Source organism: Macrosteles quadrilineatus, unplaced genomic scaffold (assembly GCF_028750875.1).
Source record: "Macrosteles quadrilineatus isolate MER2022 unplaced genomic scaffold, UCM_ALF_1.0 Scaffold_20__1_contigs__length_2534061, whole genome shotgun sequence".
Lineage (NCBI taxonomy): Eukaryota > Metazoa > Arthropoda > Insecta > Hemiptera > Cicadellidae > Macrosteles > Macrosteles quadrilineatus.
In genome coordinates, this window is record NW_026542613.1 from 1816095 (window position 1) to 1829815 (window position 13721).

The window sequence follows — 13721 nt, forward strand, 5'->3', positions numbered from 1 at the left end:
GTCATGGAGAACTGAAATATAGCTTCTCCGTTCACTGGTTTTAGTAGTAAAAACATACAAGAAATATATATTCTTTACTCTATATTTCTGTGATTTTAGACTTATTGACAATCAATGGTCAATTACATGGATGCAATGGGAATTAATGGACAATTACATGGTCGGATTACGAGGATGTTTAATCTGAATAGTAGACTGTAAGTAAAATACAATTACATTTTGGAAAAGTGTTGACGCATAGAGTAAATTCAATAAATTAAGTAAAATGGTAATTAGTTTTGCTTTTTCACTCTAAATCATATACCGTTTAGGGTACTTTCCTGTTAAAGGGAACATTCATTATTATCGATGATTTTTTTCGATATATCGATATTAACAAATTGAAACATATCAGCTGACAACTACGATAAATATTGTTCAGTATATGAAACTGTTCTAAAAAAAATAACCTAACATAACTAACCAAACTTGCTGTAACATTTAAAAATTCCGTGTTTAGCTTGCCTTTTCTATTATCAAACCCAAACGGAAGCTTTAAATGGTACAGCAAGTTTAGTTGGTTATGTTAGGTTAGCTTAGAACAGTTTCATTTCTTAATCCATATAGACTATTTTAACCTAAACAAGATCAGTTAGTTGTTGTTGTGAATTTGTAATAGATCTGATCGGAAACAAAAATATCGATATATCGAAAAAAATCATCGATAATAATGAATGTTCCCTTTAACAGGAAAGTACCCAGTTTAGTGTTGTCTTAGTTGTTATTTTTACATATTTGGCTGATTTTTGGAGAAATAATCATTATACTCTATCTCTTTACAAATTTTAAAATCTTTTTCAAACTATTTAATTTTGTTATGTATTATACATCTGGTCCTTATGCAATGTACAATTTAGTGAATACGAATTTAGATCTCTATTGCAATTACAAAAATATGTTTAAGATATAACTTTGTACCACATTTGATGCCATCAAATACTTTTGGTGATCAATCAATAATTATCTCAAGATATAGAATGAGTTCAAAGGACTTCCACAGGGTCGTTATATTACAAAGCCTAACTTACAAAGAAGCAGATTCTCAAACTCTCAGGCAAATCCAGACTTGTTATTTCAAGTGACAGTTTGCAGTGAAAGGCGGTTTTACTTTGTTCTCTCTTGTTATTTCATTATTATTCCTACATTTGACAAATCAAACACCGTTTCTTTTTATTCACAACACCTTTGCTCGAGACCCTGTTATATTTGGAACTCTTTGAAAAGGTTAAAAATATATTATTCTTTAGTTCTATTTCCATATCCAATCTCACAACAAGGGTTTAAGCGCGCCATTCAATATGCTTAATACTTACGTATTATACTTAACGTACGTATTTTGACATAAGGTAGGTAATAAATTTAGAAAAAATTTTTTTTTAAGAATATCGATTTTATTACTTAATTAAAATATAATACTATTACGATTATGATTTCATTAAGTAATCATAATAAAAATAATAAATTAAGACTAAATCGTTAATTGTTACATAGGAAATATTAATAAACTTACTTCACAATTTTCTAGAAAAATAATTCATTTATGGTTATAAATATTTTATTGGGGAAAGCAAAGCTAATAATCCCATCAACTTCACCAAACTTAATAAACATGTTTTCTCCTGCTTAAAAGCACCTCTTGAAAAGAGCAAATAAATGCTGGAACAAATATTCTATTTTAGGTTAAGAGTACTTGTAAACATCGTGTACGGTGATATTACAGAAGTTTTACTGTTTATCTTTATCCATATCCATTAAAAATATCCGTTTCATAGTACGCAAATAAATAAAAGGTTCCCAGAAATTCGTTGTATTATAAACATTTTCAATTTTTGTATAGTCAATTTATAAGCGCAATAAATTATTTCTCATCTAGGAGTATTTTTCCAACCACGCTATTCGCAAAAATCTGTTTAAAAATTAAAATGGTTCTAGCTTTAAATAATAAATTTAGAATACACAAATTTAAAATATCAGTCTTATTAGTAGTTAATATGTTTTAAGTGGTAATAATAAACTAAAAAAAATATGAAAAATATATTTATAAGATCACTTAATTATTTTCGTGTAAATGAACTGTATATATCTTTCTTCCAGCGAAAGAAAGAGGTCTTGAACAAAGTTAGTCTCGAGGGTCAACTTATGTTGCTGTCTGCATCGTGCTTTGTCTCTACTGTTCTAACACTCAACTATTTTCTTTAATGACTAGACTATATTTGTATATTATATAAAATGTAAAAACATAAAATCACAAGAACTTATAAAACGTACTTTGGCTTTTCAGTGTTGATAGCTTTTTAAAAAAATATCGACTGTAACCTCATGTTGTACAATAAGTATGGGGTCCGGTAGTCTAGTTAAAAAAGACTTACTTAAAGAATAAACAAAAGTGTACTATATTACGTCACAATTTAAATCTTTTAATGGTAAATTGTTGTGACAGTATAAGTATTCGATGAAGAAAATAAATATTTGTTACTTACTATCATATACAATCATTTAAACTGGAGATAGTGACATAATTTATTCTTGTTTTAGTTTTTATTGTGTAGAGGGGTTGCTGGACTTTTAAGACGTTAAAATACAATAAATTTGTACGTTTGCTTGGGCCTGTACATAGATCGTATGTAGCAAAGCAAGGGGTAACTCAGTACAGTACAAGAGTGAACTGTATTGATAAATACTATCGGCATTGCTGGGGAGCGAACCCACGACATCGCTGTCTCAGTATTACAATGCGTTGTGCTACTTACCAACGGACTCAACATTAGGTATTGTAAAAAAATATAAAATTATTAATCCAGTGTATAAAAGATTAATAACGTTAGTTACTACAAAATCTCTTACGAACACGATCAAATCAAGATCAAATTACACGTGTGAGGTGCAGTAAGGGTCTGGGTAGACTTCCATATCTGTTGGAACAAACTACCGAATGAAAATATCGATTATTCGATTGTTTCAATCCATATATCGTTGGATTAGTTAGGTTAGGTTAACCTTACCTAACTAACCAAACGATATATCGAATAATCGATATATCGATCGATATTTTCATTCGGTTGTTTGTGCCAACAGATACGGAAGTCTACCCGGTATTCTCTCTAGAGATTTGACTCTGATTGGGTTTCGAAATCAGTAGATGTGGCAAAGGGTTGAAACGCAAGGGGCTGTCTTAATATTAAATAGAACTTTAGTATTTTTGAACGCTCCAAAACCAATTTAGACAGAAAATTCATTGACATACTGTACATACAAAATCAGTAGGTATAACAGAGGTATAAGATGAAAAAGAGCCAACATTAGTTTTAAGCTAATTTATGCGTTATATGGAGAAATACTTCAAAGATACTTTGCACAAATTGATTTTTAATCCTACTAAATAAATATAAGTACAGATGAGTATGGTTATGAGTGTATATTCTGTATAATAAATGGATATGAGCCCATCACCAAGGTTTAAAATCCAATAAATGCACTTTAAAGTGGAGTTATCAACTCGTTATTAAACGCTCTTATGGTACAGTATGGTAAATAGCGTGGTAAACTCTACCAAAAAATAACCTAGCATCAAGTAGTTAGAAATCGACTTAAATTTAATTTCGAAAATCTAAAACAGGTACACCACTCCATTTTTTTATAAATGAATTTAGCTAAGTACAGAATGAATCGAAGTATAAACATACAATTTCAACTAACACGGTTTGGTAAACATTCACATGATTGGTCGAGTTGAAAATAAATTGTTTAACAAAACGATGATTTCGACTCGCACACCGCGTGCTGTTAGGATCTGTCCATTCGGAAATTCCCATTAAGCTCAATTGAACAGGTATATTCATTTAGGTTCGCCATAATTAATTCGCCCAAAAGAGCTTTTCGCATTACAGTGACGGTTGGGGATTATTATTTTTTAAGTTTTTTGCGTAATGTTTATACCGTTAATACATAACCCCTCGTTTTACTTTACAATTCTTAAAAAAAATTCAAAAGCTTTTGAAAATTTCTTTAAACATCCAATTCCACATCAACGATTAATTTAATTTCTCATTTATACTGTTAGAAAACATTCAACACTTTTATATTCATAAATGCAGTATATTTACTAATATTTTTGTGTAATTTTATCGTCATATGTTTCTTTTGCAGTAGTTGAACGAAGGTTTTCGTATTTTGTTATATAACATTTTATAGAATTTAAGTGCCCCATGCTCCTACCATTTATGGAGTAGTATTTTCCACTATTAGAAGGGGGTTTTATGTATTAAACATTTATCTCTTCACTTAAATATTTTCAAAAATACTTGATAACTAATTTTGTTATAGACGTATTATATATTTTTTAACTTCCTATTCAAAACAATCAAACGTTGATTTCCCAATTTCCCGTTTAAGAAGCTTTCGTTATATGTTATCACTAGTTTTTTGTGAGGAGAAGATCTATATTATTGGTACATCCGGGACAACTATGACCACTTCTTTTGTACTTGGCCTAAATGAACTTTAACAGTTTTATTGTTTCTTTACATTTTACACTAATTAATTATTACAACACTTGGATGTAAAATGTAATTTAAAATTGTTTCATAAATATAAATGTAAAGCTTTCAAATCAGTTTACCAAATCGGACAATGGCTATAAACAAGTTGAATATATCTATTATTGTTTTAAAATAACAGATTGAAAATAATTTCCCGATTTAGTGGTTTGAGCACCATTCAAATCCGTTGCAAAATCGACTCAGTTTTTGAAGACCAGTCGGTTGCTTTAATGAGCCACAACAATATTATTCCAACCAACACCACTCGGACTGAAAATCAACCTCTTTTGGTTAATTTGGCTTTTATGGCTTACTAATTGCTCTAGAAACGTAAATTATTTTTAGCATAGATTACAAACCGAGGTATTATGTTTTAAAAAGCCCTTTACTCTTTTGAATCCTTTATTCATCATTCTTTGTCCTTTATCAATTCAGTGGGGTGTGGGCATATATTGAAGAATGATTTATCACATCAAGCATTAGCTTTCAATTTTTCTTTACATTCTTAAATAAAAATTATGTATTAATTTTGCTGTATAATTTGCACACAAAACATAATGTACATATTTCACGTTAGTTTAAAAGACGAAGAAGGTTAACAGGCTGTTGAAGGCAGGTTCTTTCGCCGTACGGCTAACAGCAAACTTAAATGCTATTTCAGGAAAAAAACAATTTGAAGTACTGAATAAACCTAATTCAATAAAAGTTATAAACAAGCTCAAGAATTAACCTTGAGAACGTTGATTTCCCAACGGTCCTGACTACATTCGAACAATCAAGAGAATTACATTACATTAGGCATTACACTGCTTTCGTGTGGTGAGTGTGAGAGTGGCTTTGAGTAGTGAATAATTGTATTCAATCTGAGGAAATAAATATTGTTATTAAGCTTTGTAGTAGAGAAGTGTTGCGTTGTATCAACGTTGGTACTGAGTGAAATATTTACTCAATTTGTTAGCCGATTGGTTAACGCTAATGATCAAATTAAAGGCTATTAGTTCAATCCTAGGGTATACCTAGAAACCTAGAAACCAATGTGTTGTTGTGCTGCCAATGGTGCTACATGAAAATACCAAAATCCTCGGGTAGACTTCCGTATCTGTTGGCACAAACAACCGAATGAAAATATCGATCGATATATCGAATGAAACAATAGAATAATCGATATTTTCATTCGGTTGTTTGTGCCTACAGATAAGTCTACCGAAATCCTCTATGACTAGTCTGAAGTAACGTGTACATCGGTTCCGAGGTAGAGGCTATAGTCCTCGCCATCCAAAGTTGAGGCAGCCAAAGGCCGCACGGCGTATATCTAGTGCGGCCTTTGGCTGCCTCAACTTTGGGTGGCGAGGACTATAGCGTCCTGGGATGTGAAGGTGGACATAAAACACCTCAACACCTCAAGGACTAACCGTAGTTTAATGACATTGTGACATTAGTTTAGTTGAAGTCGTTGAGGTCGTCCAGTGTAGAAAGTTGATGTTGGGATTACAGTTACAGCTTAGTATTCTGAGCAGCCGCTTGACATATGGGCTTGGGAATAACTGATTTCCTATCCTGCCTCCTCTCTTCAACATTTACATGGGCGTTTTGCTAGAAATCGTAACGTATGGTTTGTAAGTTAAATATAATTTAAGTAATTTAAATCAGTACATGTATCTGTTTTGTAACGCTTTTTCCTAAATGAATTATTAAAAAGTGAAGTGAATTTTATTTAACTTATATCTCTAATACCTTATTGTAAAAGAAACGTCAAATTTTAATATTTCAGTTATTTTTTTAAATAATGAACTATAACTTTTGTCTATATATTCATAGTATAGTATATATTCATAAATAATTAATTAATTTTAAAGAAGTAAGACATAAACCTAAATGAAAAAAAGAGAAAAGTATAAGTGTTAAATTTATTTTTGTAACGTTTGTGAATTTTAAGTCCACGTAAACCTAATTGCGCATTTGCGCATACCTATTCTAACCAAACCTTTCCTCTAAGAATTATTCGTTAGTTTCTACATTTCAAAGAGTTTCGAAATATCGCTTTGAAAATAACCTTCTTTCCAAGAATATTCTCTTAGGCTTTTGTGAAACATATTCTTTTGAGATGAAAATGTTGGAAATATTTTTGGGAGATCTTTGAATTTAGTTATTCTATGAAAAGGGATTAATGTTTTTTAGCTTCTAAATGTATCATATTGATTCGGTCTGTCGCAATTTTGTTTTCACTCAAACTAATAAAATCGCCTGGTCGCTAATTTATTCCAAATAAATATTTAACTTAATATATTCATACGAAGTACAAAATCTATTACTTATCATTGTTGTTGTATTGTAGTATAAATACAATACTTTCAAACGCTACAGTTTCTACTGACTTAAAACGGCATTATTCTTTGCACAATTTAGTACTATGCCAACGTAGAAATTCCTTTCTTAAAAATGGGACGAGTAAGCAAATCATCATAGATTATTGAAAATGTTGGTATTATTACATGTTCAGATACTTTTAGCTAATACTTTTGGTTTTAAAAGGCTTTGATTTATCTAATTCATAATACTTTGTTTCTGTTTTATTATCTATAGGCAACAATGATTTGTAAAAACAAAATCTTTCAAATTGTTTTAGGTTTTCTTACAATCAACTTTTCGGTGTTATCTAAAAATACCGGAAAGCAATAAATGTCCACGAGCGAAGTGGTGGAATTCCAGGGACACTTTCTTGACATTAATAAGACATATACAACTCGCAAAACATTTATGCTATAAATATATCCTTAAAATATCCTTAATATATCATAGTAATTCAGCCAAAAACGAGAACTAACAAGTGGTGAAACCTGTTAGCTTAAAACAATAACCCATTTTTGTAAAATCAAAGGTTTACGAGGAGAACTGAAAATTATATCCTTATGTGATATGTGATATGTTGATTTCTAACTAAACACAGTGCATCATTTACCACAGGAACCATTTATTTTTATATTTTTAATATGGAATATTTAAGAATGTAATCTTAAGTTTATATTAAATCTTAGTCAAGTTAACTTTGACTGATGCCAGCCGAATTTGGTATTTTATAATATCACTTAGTGATTTTTCTTTTCTTTTTTTTCTTTACTATAACGATTCAATTGTAGACAGTTTAAACGAATGTAGTCCACTCAACTACTCTCGTTGAACAAAGCGCGGGAGTTTTTTCCCACCAAAAGAGCACTCTTTCGATTGCTCTCAACTTTGCATGGGGGCGTTCTAAGCTTAAATGTAAAGTGTAAGAACTATAATTATTTGAAAATCGTAAAATTAATCTAATTATGTTTTTCAAGCTGATAAAATGAGTAGTGAGTTATTAGTTATATTGATGTGATTTAGTTTAAAAATCTCTAATAATGTCAATTACTTCGAAAACCACTTTTTAGTTATACTGTTAATACTGTTCTATGAAATGGCGACCATACAAAGTAGGTATTTTAGGCCAAGTATGAATGGAGATTAGTGTAGGATGAGTAGTGTGATCTTGTAGTCTTGTTAGTGACTAAGGCCGACATTCCTTAGACACAGCTGTTAATTAATAGCCCATACAGCTAATGGCAACTAAGGGACCTACAGTTTATAGTGGAATCCGAACCACATTTTTGCCTTGGTAATTACGAATTGGTCTAATTATCAGGATAGTACTGTGGGTAATCGTAGTACTCACCCGTGCGGACGTCAATCCACACCAGGGAGCATCGCGTCCTCAGTGCATGCCTATAAATATCCACAATGCGTGACCTCCTAGTAGCTGGATTACAGGACGACGCCACCCGTCCCAGTCTACAAGTTAAAAAAAGTAATATAATAGTCACATTATTAGTACAAAGTTAAACCATAGATAAAAGGAGTAGACACAGATAAGATTAAACCATGGCTAAAAGGAGTAGACACAGATAAGATTAAACCACAGATAAAAGGAGTAGACACTACTCCTTTTAGCTATGGTTAAACCAACAAAATTACGATATGTTTGGAAATACAGTAAAGATATGCTAAATCCCATGCCATTTTACTACTGTGAAAGCTTACTACAGGACAGGTTTTATAAATTAATCTAAATACAACTGTACAAAATAATAGATGTTCAAATTCACATTCAAACCTATTTGTATTACCAGCAGTTTATTAAGGGCTCAGTTATAAAAGTGTGTTACTTAAAATATCGCGAGCTCGGTCTGAGTTAATCTCATCTCGAACCCCTAATCACGTAACTATTTGTAAATTATTTTCTGATTTAATTGCGAAGATATTAATAATGTGAAAATATTGTCTTGAATTAAATTCTGTACTAAAATTGAAAACTAAAGTTTTCTCGTTAACCTGAAGGGAAATATGACTCACGTAAATTACCTAAGGCTGGTAAACATACTCGGAGCACGGATATGTTTACTAAAGGAATCTTAAACCGAGGAAAACAAACCCTCGAAGGTTGAGGTGGTTTTCTCAAGAGATCGTTCCTGGGAATATTTACTAAATAATTGGCGTTATTTAAATCTCCTGACGTTAAAAATTAGCGCAATTATTCCTGGGTTGAGATTGATTTGAAACAAAATTATTTTAATGAAAATGTAATTTGTTTTATGTTAAGAAATACTAAAACAAGGAGATGTATTGAAGTGAAATTTTGCATCAGTGTATTTTTTTTGCTACCTGTAAATACCCTTGCAAACAATGTATTGACGAGGTTCTGTCCCACAACGTGAATTTTGAACCAACATTGATTCCAACTTGTTGATCCAAATACTACATAAAACTTGAAACGCTCTTTAAACCTCCCTAGCTCTCAACTAATTCATACTCTACACATATACGATATGCATTTGGATCGTAAAATTAAAAAAGGATATTTTTATAGTTTGTTTAACCACAACTACTGCTAAGATATCAAATCTATAAACACCTAAGTTGACAAACTATTTTTTTACTCATTGTTTTCTAATTTTAGATGCTCTTTTTCCTTAATTTAAAATGTTGAAAGCATCTTATTAAAGGTTAGGTAATATAGATATCACAATACATTATGGCCAAGAATGTTATTTTAAAAAAATCCCAAAACAATACCATGTAAATGAAAGTAATAAATGTATTTAGTTATAACGAGGTGTTAGCCCGTCCTACGTACGGGAATTCATTGATCAGTTAAAACCGTGTACAATTCAGATCAGCTAGTTTACACATATAAAGACATTTTTTACAACCTCAGTTTACACATATGAAGTTTCTTGCAGTTTTAATGTGAAAAATCATCTTTAAACAAATTTTGGGTGACCAAATATGTTTTTATGCCATCATAGGCCTATACGATATGCATTTTAAATCCGATAATCTTACAATAAAACCGCAATTCTGCAATTTTTACGATGTGAAAAGCGTTGAAGTGAGATTTGCAGCCGATTCTCACAGACGCACACTGATTATAAGTAGCCTACAGTAGAGAGAGTAATAGTCAATTGAGAAGTGTATAGACTTAGTCAACGATACCACCTTCCATAGCATACCTGCCTCTTCCATAATTATTATCACCACAATACAGCTACTATACACAATTTCCAGTAGGTCTGAATAGAAACGACCTAAAATAAAACGATAATATCCAATAAAATTCACAGTACACATAATTTAACTTTGGTGTCCTAACATCAAAACTAATCGTCACACCTATCCTTTATATCAATTTCACTGCATTAATTGCTAAATAAATAAGCGTAAACATAGAAAAGTAAAAACAATGACAGTTTGTTTTGAAACAGCTGTTTGGTTCAAATAACATTTATTTGAAAAAAAGAACTGGTCACATGTAACAGGAATAAAAAAGTAAACACGCTAGTAAAGCTAATGACGTAATTGTCAATTTTTATTATCCATACCGTTATCAGTTCTATCCGTGATAATTACCCACCCTCATTGAATGAATGTACATCGTAATTTCCCATATTAGTTAATTTAAACTACAATATATTCATAGTTGAAATAAAAGTAATATTTTCACGTTTGGGGGCGCTGATATAGGCACCCCCATACGTAACCACAACTGAACACGATTTCATAAAAGGATGGTTTGTCTAATTGCAGTATCCTAGGTCAATGTTGACGTTGTGTTCAATCTATGTCATCCATCTGTTTATCTTTGTTTAAAACCCGGCTGACGTTGTGGTGGTAATTTAAAATCGTGATTCCTGATTATTCTTGATCTTCTTTTTATGACATCAATATTTCCGAGCATAATCCAAACAAAGTTAAAGCAGACAAACATTAATTGCAAACAAAAAGCTACCATGAAGAATTAAAACATGTAAACATTGTTATTTTTTTATTCTTTCCTTGAAAAGTGGAGCAGTAAACTATTTTAAACTATCTAAACTATTTTAAACTGTGGTCTAATTATCTCTACTAATCTTACTTATTTCCTATAATCAATGACAAAATAAGATTAAATAAAATAACCTCATAGTTCCTTAGTTTATATTTAACCAGCTGTTAGTTAAAACAAATTATATTGCTCTAAAACAAATCGAAGATTACAAAGATTGCTTTAAAAAATAATTCGAACATCCTAGTATTTTACTATGTATATTTAATTAATCTGTCATCCCCTTGCAGAAGAATTGAACGTATCAATAATTAGCATTACACATAGTATAAATAAGTCAACCCTAAGTATGTCTTTACATTTTTATCCAAATGCTGAATTTGTTACACAAAAGCTGAATGTTTACAGCTGTTATGTTAAGCAAATTATTTTATGCCAAAAGCTAGTTTAGAATCTTAGCGTCGGCTGCTAGACTTTTTAAAAATTAAAACTTAATTTCTAAAAAACTGGGACCCTAAACTAAAATTAGGGCTTCGACATTCCCTAGTTCTCAAAATTATCTTTCTTTCAACACAAAAATCATGAAAATCCGTCGAGTGGTTGATTCAGAATCGTGAAATAAAAAAACACTGTTTCGTTTTAATATTATAGATTATAAAATCTGTGACCACCCATTAAAACTCAAATGGTGATATAGTTTTCAATAACTGTGCATATAAATGAATGTAACCCAGTTTTATGGGTCTGGTAGAAATTAAATTCCAACCTAATATTTTAACATATATTACAGTTCATACATGAACTGCGGAAAAGACTAAAGCCTCAGAATACAAAACAGCTGAGGGACTTGATGTCTTCTGAGGTGGACATGGTCAGACTGAGCAATCCTTTCGGTAATACTGAAAAGGCTACTTATGTTCTATTGAATTTTTTTACCATATCTAAAAAAAATTCGGCAAAAATTTTGGTAGTTAGACCTGTTTTTACCCAGAAAACCAGGTTTTAAATCGTAAAAAAGAGCAAAGTGACAAATATGACCCATTTTTGGGTCAACCAAATTAAATATAATCCAACCTAACTTAATTTAATCAAATCCAACCTAACCAAATCTAATTTAACCTAACCTAACCTAACCCAAACTAACCCAAGCTTAGGCTAGCAAAGTGCCAAAAATGACCGATTTTGGGTATACCAAGGATAGGTTAGGTTAAGTTAGGTTAATATTAAGTTGTTGACATTTACTGGTCAAATTTTCCAATACTAAGTAATGTTTAACTCTTGTCACAATTTTCAATTTTATTTTTTTTTTATGTTAGGTCCTAACCGAAAAAGTGGAAGAGGAAAAAAGTGTTTGGAATAGCCTAAATAATGAGAAAATGACTTTTTACATAAAGTAAAAAAGTTTTTTAAGCACCTAAAATTGCCAATTTCTAGCTATTATTAATTTTCAAACAAGATTTTCAGGATGAAATAGGCGTTTCCCTAAAAGTGCCAACGGTAAAAAGTGCTTAAAATAGTATAATTTTGGTAGATAAGGCAAAAAATTCAATATAACATAAGTATTATAAGTTCAGTATTACTATCCTTTCCAATAATACGTGTTCGCAGGATATCTAAGTTTGAATCCGGCCTTGTAAAATTCAAAACAGATTAAATACATTTTATCTATCAAAATAACTATAACTAAACGCTTAAATGTCGAATTAAATTAAAGTCTAAATATCCTCAAGTTAAATTAAAAATATAAAATGTGTCAGATTTGTTTGTTTACTAGAAGTATTTAACGTAGAAAAGTTTGGATTAGTTTTATAGACTTAACAGGTTTAAAGGTACTGTTTTATATAATAAATAGTGTAATATTAATTTTCAATGGGAAACACACTTTTTTCGATACAAAAACATGTTTACTTCTATATACCATAAATTATTCAAGCACTAACTAGATTTTAACGCAACTATCTGTTCAAGGTACTTACTATAATCGCGAAAAGTATGACCTCATAATTACGACGAAAAAGTCACATAATTCTACCGTGTATTCTGTAACGATAACAGTATTAGTACAAGTAATAATAATGTAAAAATGAGTTTACATTTAGTGTGATTTTTTGAATGCATGTATCCAGGTTTTCACCGGGTTGTAAAAAACAAAGTGAATAATGAAATAATTAATGATTGACCATTTCAAGTGATACTGTAGTTTGTAGCTGTAAAATACTCCAAATATGTCATATAAATTTTGTGTAAAAATGTCTTGGTATTTTAATACCTATTTGTTTTGTTTCTAAAAGTAAAGCAGTAATTTATTTTACTGTAATTGAAATGCAAAAAACTCTTCTGTAAACTATAATCTATTAGTAACAGTGTAACAGGTTGTTTCTACAAAAAGGTTCAATAAACATATCGATAGATATATTTACAGTAGTACAAGTCATAATTTCTCATGACTTTTACTACTATATAACGTTTAACGTTTGCTATGCAGTCCAAAGTAGTTGAAAATTATTAATCGAATGAGGACAGTTATCGGCTTTCAATAATGAATTGTAACTACTCTATCTTTGTTAACTTAAAGGTTTTTGTCTCTCATTCATGTTGAGCATTCGTTATTGATTCGATACTATTCATATGAATTGTTCCTTCCTACCACTACTAAAACGTATAATTTAGTTAAAAATACAACTTAGGAATGTTTATTTGTTTGTTTGTTACACGGCATGACATGCACCATTTTACATAGTTACTAGTTCCGTAAACATCCATTTAATGATTTTTTTTATTTATCTTAAGTTGTTAGTTAA